The sequence below is a fragment of the Psammomys obesus genome, unplaced genomic scaffold, assembly GCF_907164565.1.
Source record: "Psammomys obesus unplaced genomic scaffold, mPsaObe1.curated_primary_1811, whole genome shotgun sequence".
Lineage (NCBI taxonomy): Eukaryota > Metazoa > Chordata > Mammalia > Rodentia > Muridae > Psammomys > Psammomys obesus.
In genome coordinates this window covers 8,426,760-8,438,066 of record NW_026596147.1, presented here as the reverse complement: position 1 = coordinate 8,438,066, position 11,307 = coordinate 8,426,760, and positions in this window count along the sequence as shown.

The window sequence follows — 11,307 nt, the reverse complement described above, 5'->3', positions numbered from 1 at the left end:
AGAAAGAAAGAAAGAAAGAAAGAAAGAAAGAAAGAAAGAAAGAAAGAAAGAAAGAAAGAAAGAAAGAAAGAAGTACCTCAAAGCTAACACAGTCACTGTCTTAGTCACGGGGCAAGTGGGTGGACAAGAGATGCCTTTGGCTCTCAGTGAGAGCTGAAGGAAATCATGGAATATTGACATACACAATAACACAATCGAGCAGCCACACTGCATGTTCTCTGTGAGAGTTTAAGGACGGTGAGTAGAGCCTGCTTTTCTAAGCTGAGGGGCGCTGGTGACTTCGAGAAAACTTTACTCTTTGGACAACTTTGATGAAGTCACTGTCATCTATAACGGCCCTTCCTTCTGTGATTGGCAGGGAGTTACTGCCCATATTTTAACGGAGACACATTTTTCTAGCTCTCAGGTCCAAACTCTGTGTGTTGCAGCTTTGACTTGACATGAGTGTTGGCTTAGCATCTGACAGAGCAGCAAGCATATATACTTTAGCCAAAGTTCTCATCATATTTTCAAGGACTGTGTTCCATAGTGAGCAGAATGGCCTGACGAGCCATCAAATACTTCCTGACAACCCTGGGAGCAGGAGACGTAGTGACGACACGCCAGCATTCGAGGACACTGTAGTGGGGTGAGACACTGAGAGTTTACTGGAGGACACTCCCTAACACAGTCTCTCCTTCCCGGCTGGGTGTAAGGAGAAGACGGTTTCCAGATCAGTAACGACCTGCCAGCTGCCACGTTTGGGTTAACATGTCCTGATAAAGACATCAGAGCCAGAGCAGCAACTAAAACCGGATATGACATGACTGCGTTTCCGACTGCCCACTGTCGCATGCCATGGTTCATTCCTATTCGTTTTCATTTTACAGAAGCTAGAGCGGAGAATTAGATGGGATTATGAGGAGGCCGTCTTTGAACTGCATAAATTCTGAAGGGTGTCACTAACGCCAACCTCAGTAGAAAGGGAACTGCCTGAGGAGCGTCATAGGGCTCTTTCTTTTCTATTTGTTTAATTTGTGTGTGTGTGTGTGTGTGTGTGTGTGTGTGTGTGTGTGTGTACAAGCCACTACACAAATGTGAAGGTCAGAGGACTTCTTGCCAAAGTTGTTTCTTTCCTTTCACCATGTGAGTCCCAGGGATAGAATTCAGGTCATCAATCTCGGCTGAAAGTGTCTTTACCTGTTAAGCATCTTGGTGGCTCCTGTGGCTTTTTCTACCTGAGTGTTATTCTAGGATCCAGAGCATTCTTGTTCACAAAACCGACGGTGGGTCTCTGCCAGCTAACCGACGTGACCAATTTATGTATTCTAACATTCTAGAACCAAGACAATGACACCCGGGACTGGAGGGGACAACATCAGAGGAAGAATGTTTCTGGAGTTGACAGGACCCAAGGACCCAATGTCAGATGTTATCAAGGACTGTGTGTATGTATGCATGCACTCACGTATGCGCATGTTTGAGGATATATGTACACACGTGTGGAAGTGCCCGATGGAGGGCAGAAGAGGGTGTCAGGTCCCCAAGAGGAGGAGTTACCAGTGGTTGTGATCCGCTCAGTGTGGAAGCTGGGAATCACACCCCAGCGCTCTGGAAGAACAGCCGATGCTCTTTACCCTTGAGCTGTCTCTCTAGCCTCCCGTGTCTGATGTTTTTGGATTCTCCTATCTTCAGTGCTATTAGATAGGCCAGTTCCGTGGCATCATCTCATGTCAGAAGAAGACAGTTCACTGAGTTTCTTGATGGCACTGGTACCCTCGATGACACATCCTTGTCTCCTTCGTAAATTGAAATGTCTTCTCAAAAACACAGTCAGCTGCTCTCACGGAGAGACCTAAGCTGGCTTCTCTATTTCTCTGCACCTTTTGATCTTATCTAGAAAGCCTTGAAAGCTACCTTTACTTCACTTCACATTATCCACTGGTTTTTTCTGAGTTTTCACAGTTACACAAGCAGGTATGCTAGGCCCCCTTCCTGGGACTCCTGCTAGGGTGCTAAGCCAGTCAGTCTCCTTCCACTCTTAGGTTTCAACACTTGACTCCAACACTGTCATGATTATCAATCACACAATGCCGGTTCCAGCCGGAGTGTGTTAGCCACAGTCTGAGCTGCTTGGGGTCAGCTCCTCCTCCCTTAGTCAGGCTGTACTGACATTTGACCCTGATTATGGGTTTTGCAGTAGACCTGCTGACAGACCCCAAGAAGGACAAACACTTTCCCGTAAGGTCCTGTCTTAGTCTAGATTCTTCAGAAGATAGGAAGCCACCATATTCTAACAAGGTAGTGAGGGCCACCACCTCTGCAGCTCCAGAGCCTTCAACACAGCAGTTAAACGTTTTCGCCTCGAACCCAAACCCAAGCCATAAGGTCCTAATCTTTTCCTATCAAGGTCCTGAGTTCATCATCCCACCACGTCAACTCTTCTTGCTTCTTTCTCCTCCATATCTCAAAAAGAAGCATGTATGAAGACCAACAGTCTGAATGCTGAGATATAAATATGACCAGCGTCTCCTTTCATGAGACTTCAAAGTACTTCGACAGAGAATGTACGTTAAAATATATAAATATTAGGGTGAGGTGTAGTCCGATGATAAGAGCACTAGCCTGGTGTTATGGTTTCCAGCTAAAATGTCCTCCCAAAACAGAGCTCTGTAACTGACGGTGGGCTCTAGGGCGTGACTGGGTCATGAGGAATCTGATCTCATCACCGTTCCACTGATCAGCTCATGACTGGTTGTTGCTGTCTGTTAGTTTGGAGGCACGCTCTCACGCATCCCAGGCTGACCTCAGACACGATATGTCTGATGACATATGATGATATGTCAGCTCATGACTGGTTGTTGCTGTCTGTTTGTTTGAAGGCACGCTCTCACGCATCCCAGGATGACCTCAGACACGATATGTAGCCTGGGATGACATTGAGCTTGTGATCCTCTTGCTTTTACCTCCTGAGTGTTGAGATTTACAGGTTACAGACATGCTCTACCACTGGGGAGAGGCGGTAGAAACTAGAGAAAGTGGAGCCGGGTTGGCGGAAGTGGATCCCTAGGACATGACCTCAGGGACCATGTCTGTTCCCCTTTTCCTTTTTCCTTTCTGTTTACCACGAGGTAAACAGTTTTTTTTCTACCATCACCACCATGATGCGTTCCCTACAGCAGCTCAGAAACAATGGAACCAAGTAGCCACAGAGGGAAACCCCTCAACCATGAGCTGAAATAAATCATTTGTTACTATTCTTCTCAGGTATTTTGTCACAGTGGTAAAAAAGCTAACCAAAATATATTCTATGTGTGAGGCCCTAAGTTCAATAGACTGAGTAACAGATACACAGACAAATACTACACACATACAGAGAGAGACAGAGAGAGAGGACAGAGACAGAGAGATTTAAGCAAATATGACATCACAGCCCATTTCTATGGCTTACACAAACACTCCTCAAGGAAGACAACATGAAACCCAGAATTGCTATAACAATCCTGTACAACAACAGAGCATCTGGAGGTATCTCCATCCTTGATCTCAAGCTGTACTACAAAGCAACGGTAATAAAAACTGCATGGTACTGGCATAGAAACAGGATGGTGGATCAAAGGAATGGAATAGAAGACCAAGAAATAAACCCAAACACCCACAGATACTTGATTTTTTACAAAGAAGCCAAAACCATACAATGGAAAAAAGACAGCATCTTCAACAAATGGTGCTGGTCTAACTGGATGTCTACATGTAGAAAAATGCAAATAGATACATATTTATCACCCTGCACAAAACTAAAGTCCAAGTGGATCAAAGACCTCAATATGAAACCAGGCACACTAAATCTGTTAGAAAAAAAGTGGGGAAGATCCTTGAACTCATTGGTACAGGAGCCAACTTCCTGAACAGAACACCAACAGCACAGGCTCTAAGAGCAACAATCAATAAATGGGACCTCATGAAACTGAAAAGCTTCTGTAAAGCAAAGGACACTGTTGTCAGAACAAAACAACTGCCTACAGATTGGGAAAGGATCTTCACCAACCCTTTATCTGACAGAGGGCTAATACCCAGTATATACAAATAACTCAAGAAGTTAAACAGCAACAAATCAAGTAATCCAATTTAAAAAAATGTTGTACTGAGCTAAACAGAGAATTCTCTATAGAGCAATATAGAATGGCAGAGAAATGCTTAAAGAAATGCTCAACATCCTTAGTCATCAGGGAAATGCAAATCAAAATGACCCTGAGATTTCACCTTACACCCATCAGAATGGTTAAGATCAAAAACTCAAGTGACAACACATGCTGGAGAGGATGTGGAGAAAGGGGAACCCTCCTCCATTGCTGGTGGGAATGTAAACTTGTACGACCACTGTGGAAATCAATCTGAAGCTTTCTGAGACAATTAGGAATAGTGCTACCTCAAGATCCAGCTATACCACTCCTAAGCATATATCCAAAATATCAACCATGTTCATAGCAGCTTTATTTTTTAATAGCCAGATGTCCCTCAAAGGAGGAATGGATACAGAAATTGGGTTACGTTTACCCAGTGAAATACTACTCAGCAATTAAAAACAAGGAAATCATGAAATTTGCAGGCAAATGTTGGGAACTAGAAAAGAAGCGCAGCTTCAAAATGTGGTCCTCATCCTCATGTCATTCTAGAACGGTAGCTTCTCCCTCGCCCAGCCCTACCTTCATGTTTCTAGGCCAGAGATTTCACTGTGTGCTCTCATGTTTCTGTCCTCTTGCTACCCACAGATCTGTCACACCCACTTTGCTGTCTTAAGTATGATGCTTCTGCCACCCTTGCACTGTCTCAGTTTGAATTCTAGATCTGTGAACTCTGGAGTAGGCCAACCTAGTCAAATAGAATTTGTTCACATTTAGCTCAGGACACCTTAGTCTGTGTTTGGCAGTAAACTAGGAACTGAAGACCTCTCTGTCTTAGGGTTTCTACTGCTGCAACAAAACACCATGACAAAAGAACAAGTTGGGAAGGAAAGGGTTACACTTCCATGTTGCTGCTCATCATCAGGACAGGAGCTCAAACAGGGCAGGATCCTGGAGGCAGGAGCTGATGCAGAGACCATGGAGGGGTGCTGCTACTGGTTTGCTTCTCATGGCTTGCTCAGCCTGTTTCTCATAGAACCCAGGACCACCAGCCCAGGGATGGCACCACCCACAATGGTCTGGGCCCTCCCCCATTGATCACTAGTTGAGAAAATGCCTTACAGCTGGATCTCATGGAGGCATTTCCTCAACGGAGGCTCCTTCCTTTCTGATGACTCTAGCTTGTGTCAAGTTGACATACAAAACCAGCCAGTATACCATCTCAGACTAAAAGGAGAACAGACCCCTAAGAAGCCAGAGTAGTTGGGCGCGGTGGCACATGCCTGTTATCCCAGCACTCAGGGAGGCAGAGGCAGGCAGATCTTTGTGAGTTCAAGGCCAGCCTAGTCTACAAAGCGAGTCCAGGACAGCCAAGGCTATACAGAGAGACCTCGTCTCAGAACAAAACAACAACAACAAAAAAAAGCCAAAGCAAGGAAAGATGAAAACAAATTCCAGGCTAGTCAGCACAATCCGTTCCCACGTGTAGGTAAGGGTCCCCACACTGATATAGATGGCCTGCGAATCGCTCTTGGTGCTCCCAGGATCTCCCTGCCCTGGCTTTCTACCCTTCGCTGGAGAGGCTGGGGGTGGTCCGTAGCCTGGCTATTTGTATATTCCACATGCCTTGAGAGCCAAAAACTCTGTTTATGCACACACACACACACCCCACGTCTTCTTGGCCCTACACGAGGACTAGATATCTTCCTTATGTAGAAAGGCAGGAAACAGTGCTGACTGGGAACAGTGCTGACATGGCTCAAACATATGTGACTCCAGGATTAGACAAGGAAACAGGCCAAACCTTGAGAAGCTGAGAAGTAGAATAGTATCTGCCAGACAGATCCAGGAAGCTTCCAGAGCGACAACGCACAGAAAGAACTGGGCAGGGACTCCAAGTTCAAAAACAGTCAATGTTCAGGAATTCAGCTTCCACAAGGACACTCAGGTCAAGTCTATAATTAAGATTCTGAAAGAACATGGCTGAACACCCCACCACTCTGGCTTTGAACCAGGAGGATTTGGTGTTTCAGAGGAACTCAAATACTTACAGAGGAAAAAGTCTCAGGAATGTGGAAGAAAATGGCTAAATACAAGTTGGGTTCAAGGTAGGCCTAGGTCATTATTACTAAGTAGTTATTTAGCATTATTACTAAATGAAATTAAACTTCACAAGGCCTTACCAAATACACTACCAGACACAATGAAGATAGGTACATGTATTTGCTGAAGGGGTGGATAGATAAATAAAAAGGACTTTAAATATGAATGTTCTGGATGCTAGGTTAGGAATCTGTCTTCCTACCTGCCAGGACTCCAGTTGGCTCCTGATTCTAGATAGGAAAAACAAAACAAAACCAAACAAACAAACCTGCTGTCCCGTCTGCCCAGCCCACAGTGGTTCTTCTAAACCGAAAATCTGTCCAAAGTCCTTGAATGCCGGGCTCAGTGGCACATGCCTGCAATCCCAGCACTCAGGGAGGCAGAGACAGGTGGATTACTGTGAGTGAGAGGCCAGCCTGGTCTACAAAGTTAGTCCAGGACAGCCAAGACTACGGAGAAAAACCCTGTCTCGAAAAAACAATAAAACAAAAACCCTTGAATGGCTTCCTTTGCACTTACAACAAAATTCAGTCATCTTTTTCGTGTTTTACTTATTTACTTATGTGTGTGGATGTTTCATGTATATGTGTGTCTATGCCCCACAAACATTCCTGGTGCCTGTAGAACCCAGAGAGGTAGGCTGGATACCTTGCAACTGGGGTTACAGATAGTTGAGCCCCCCCCCATGGGTGCTGAGAACTGAACCCCGGGTCCTCTGGAAGAGCAGCCATCTTCCCAGCCTTCTCTAAGCCATTTCTCCAGCTCCAAACCCAGCCTTCGGTACTGGACAGATAATGCCTTTTATGAGCAGTTTCTTCAGTTCCTAAAACAGTTCTCCTCTATCAAACTACAGCCATGTGACCTCCTAGTGTAGAGCAAGGAAAGGATTCTCAGATATCTGTGGATGCTCCCTCCGCCCCCACCTGACTGCCATTGCCCTCACCTTTGGCAGACTTTCTGCCACAGGTAGTAGCAACTCAGCTCGAGCATGTACTGTCTATCCCAACTTCTTCACCCTCATTTCCCCCTTCCATCTTTCTTTCTCTTTCACAGTGCAGTTCCCATAGAAGCCTTTGAATGCATCTACCATATTTGTGGACTTACTCTCCTTCCTCAGCTTTGCTATTATGGGATTTTTTTTTTTTTCATTGAGAATTTGTGTCATCTTTTATGTCTGAATCCCCAGAGCAAAGCACAGTGGCTCAGGAAGGAACAGCTCAGAATATTTTATTGCACAAATGAATATATGGTTTTGGTTTGATTTTTGGCCCAGTCTCCATATTATGTGGTTTTGGAAACATTATTCCCAATGTCCATTAGAAATCACTTTTGCTCCAGGCTTATGTGGTACTGAGCCTAACTGTTTACAAAAATGAGTTCATTCTGACAAGTTAAATACTATTTTCCATCTCGTTGGCCCCATAATTAATCAAGAACAGAAGGTTAAGGATTTAACTGAACTGAAAGCAAAAGCAAATGAGGACATTTTCTGGGGGTCTGTGAGGGAAAAAAAAAAAAAAGCCTTGAATTCCTCTTATCTGGGATACTTCAACAATGCAGAGATTTGGCTTACCTTCCTCTGTAGCATCTTTAGATCAGCATGAGAAACCCAGGGTGTCTAGAAACTGGAGTCTTGAGGAGGATGTCAATGTCAAAGAAACGCTGTGGAGAGGGAAATGCTGCTCAAATGACTTCTCTCAGGCCCACTGGAAGCCGTACTCAAACTGGACATCCTGCGTGTATGAAACAACAGACTCCTACCTCAGTATTTGTGCATGGTGTCGATTCTAAAGCAGACCCTGGGGCCACGAAAGCCAGTCTTGCTTTGTAATAATCAACCTGGTTTTTTTATACAGTTACCTGAAGAATGATTATGTCACTGTTTCAGCTTTCCAACTAGATGGTTGGATCCATGGATCCAGGTCTCTTCCTGGAAAAAATGGGCATCTACAGGGGCCACTCAATATGTGCTTAATGTATTGATTGATAAGAAATTAAATAATGACCAACTAGGCAAGGACAAAAACCCATTTATTCCAAGGTTGCTCCAGGCAGGAGTCACCCCTGTTGGCTTGCACCGTGGCAGAGACTCAAAGGCAGAAAACTAAACTGAAAGTGTTATCCTGGGAAAGGAGAAGGCTTTGGGTATCCCTTGCTTGAGAGCTCTTGGCAAGGGAATCTACAAGCAGGTTAAGGAAAATGAGGCCTCCTATGAGTTTGCTTAGGGGTACATATTTTACTATTTTTTGTTGTTTTTGTTGGGTGGTTTTGGGGTTGGTTTTTTGTTTTTTTGTTTTTTGTTTTTTTTTTTTGTGCTAGGTTAGAAGCAGAGATTAAAATGAACTGTAATTTATTAATCAAGTCCTGGTCATTTAGGCCATTAGCTAGTGAGGCTAATTGCTTGGCTTCCTGGATTGTAGCAGGTATACCAGTTGACTTTCCATCAGTCCATTATGGTCAACTGGCTTCCTGAGCTGGGGCTACAGTTATGGTTAAGGTTTTATTCTGTGTATGATCAGACCTTTGACTGTTTACAGTCTCTTAATTAATTGAAATCCTTTCTCCAGTTTATGTCAAGGAACAGACTTCTCCGGAGTAGTTGGGGAATTGTCATTCTTGCAAAAACTTTTTTTTTAATGTGTCTAGTATTTTTATTGCCTGAGGGCTGATTCAAATCCAAGCTGGATTTGGAAAATCACATTCAATCTGTGGTGATATTTAAGACAGGTTTCAAAAGGAGAAAAACAACCATACAATAATCAATTTGGAGGCTGCACCTGGTGATGGAAGAAAGGAAGGAAGGAACTAGAAAGGCAAGTCTCAACCCTGCAGAGTTACTCCAGGTAAACTTGAAATCTTAGTAGAGATTAGGAAATTAATCATTGGAAAAGTATTGGTACATTTCACATATGAATAACGTTAAATATGAAATTATGGCTTAAGCAATAACACATAGGTATTTTTATTCTGTACCTTGTAATCTTAGTATTAGTATTAACTGATATTAATGGCTGATATTAATTGATGGGACACCATTCAAAAAAATATATAGGCTTTACCAAGCAGAGCCATATGGTAAGGTCTGGAGCCCCAAGGCAGAATTTAAGAGCCTTGAGAAGGGCACAGCAAACTTAGCGAATAAGATTATAGAGTGATTTATAACCTTTGTTGGGCTCGGTGGCGCACAACTGTAATACAAGCACTCAGAAGGCTGAGGCGGGTGGATCAAAAGTTCAAGGCCAGCCTGGGGCTACATGGTAAGTTTCAGGTCTGGCCTACAGGGGACAGCCTTGTCACAAAATGAAACTAAACTAAACACAGAAGGCTTTCGGGTGTGGGAGTACTTCCCTGTGATCCAACCTACTCCAACTGAGATTCGTAAGACTCCAGGGTTGAGGGTGTGAGCCCAACCTAGGCAAACACTGAGGCTCTGTTTTCGTCTGAATGTGATGCCTTCCACAGTATTGGGCATTTGAGTACCAGGTCCCCAGGTGACGGCAATCCTTGGGGAGCCTTGGGAGATGCGGCCTTCGTGGAGGAAGCATGTCAGCGGAGGCAGGCTCTGAAGGTTTTAAGGCTTGCACCGTTTTGAGTTCACACCTGCTGTTGGAGATGTGAGGCCCAGCCGCTGCCCCCGAAACCATGTCTACTGACACGCTTCCTGTCAGGATGGACTTCAATCCTTGGGAAACTTTAGCCCAAACAAACTCTTTCTTCTAATTTGCCTTGGTCATGGTGTTTTATTTCAACAACAGAGAAGGAATTAATATAAACCCCGTTCAAAAAAGTAAAAAAAAAAAAAAAAAAAAAAAATAGAAAACTTTTTAACAGAAACAGCCCTTGATCATCAGGCTGACAACTCAGAGCTACATCATCACAGTATATGTTCATAAACGTTAATTATACTAGTAACAGAGAGCAGCACATATGGTTAGATGTCCTAAAACATAAAGTGACAGATGCCTATAAATATTAAAATGCTGTAATTATCAGTGCACTTCATTAATTATCTGTCATTCGGATCTCAAAAATAGGACTGATACTTACTCCCAGAAAGTCAGCCATTTAATGACTAAGGCCTTGTCTGAGGAAAATGAGAGGCAACAAGCTGAGACCTCTTTCAGGTGCTATCTTACTTCAGCAATCACACAATCATTTCTAATACACCTTCATAGTTTGAGTTCTGCAAACCAAGACCTAATTTGAGCTGAAGTGTTCTTCCTTTCCCCTAACTGTCCTACTAGATTAAAACTGCCATTTGTTTCTGTTTTTCCGCTTACGTTATCTTCTTTCGTTCTCACTATTTTCTCATTTCTTATTCCTTGCAAGTTTTTAATCTTTTTCTTTTTTTTTTCTCCTAAACCTTTTTGCAAATTTATTGTCCAAGCCATCTATAATTACAGCTTATTCCTTACCCGCTCGTAGGCTTAGGGATGGAGGATAAGGGAAATAAAGAAAGATAAATAAGCAGTTTCTCTGCTGGTGGTGAACCTGGTATGTTTCTACCTGTTCTGTGCAAGGCATTAGGAAAAGGGGATTGATTTCAGAATTACTCTAGCCTAAATTTAAATAAAGATTTCCAGTTGACATATTGATATCTGTCTGCTGATGGCCTCACTCTAGTCAAATTAAAATTTTTTAAGTTAAATTTCTGAAACATTGGCCAGTTTAAGTATCAAAGGGAGTTCAAGTGCATTAAAGTGAATGGAAAGTTGTTTTCTTTAAAATTCCATTATCGGGGCCAGTGAGGTGATTCAGTAGGTAAGGTGCTTGCTGCTAAGCCTAATGATCTGAGTTCAATCCCTGGGACCCATTGAAAAGAGTGAACTTTCAAAACACTGTGGCATATGGACACATACTCATAGTCATAATAAATAAGTAAATGTAGAAAAACAATTAAGTAAAACTCCATTATTTGATACATCTATTTACATTTTTTTTTCTAATCTACTTTTTAGTTTTGCATACTTAATAAATTTCTGGCAAGGTGTGGTGGCACACACCTTTAATCCTAGCCCTTAAGAGACAGAGGCAGGAGGATCTCTGTAAGTTCAAAGCCAGCCTGGTCTACGTAGTGAGTTCTGGGCTAGCCAGGACCACA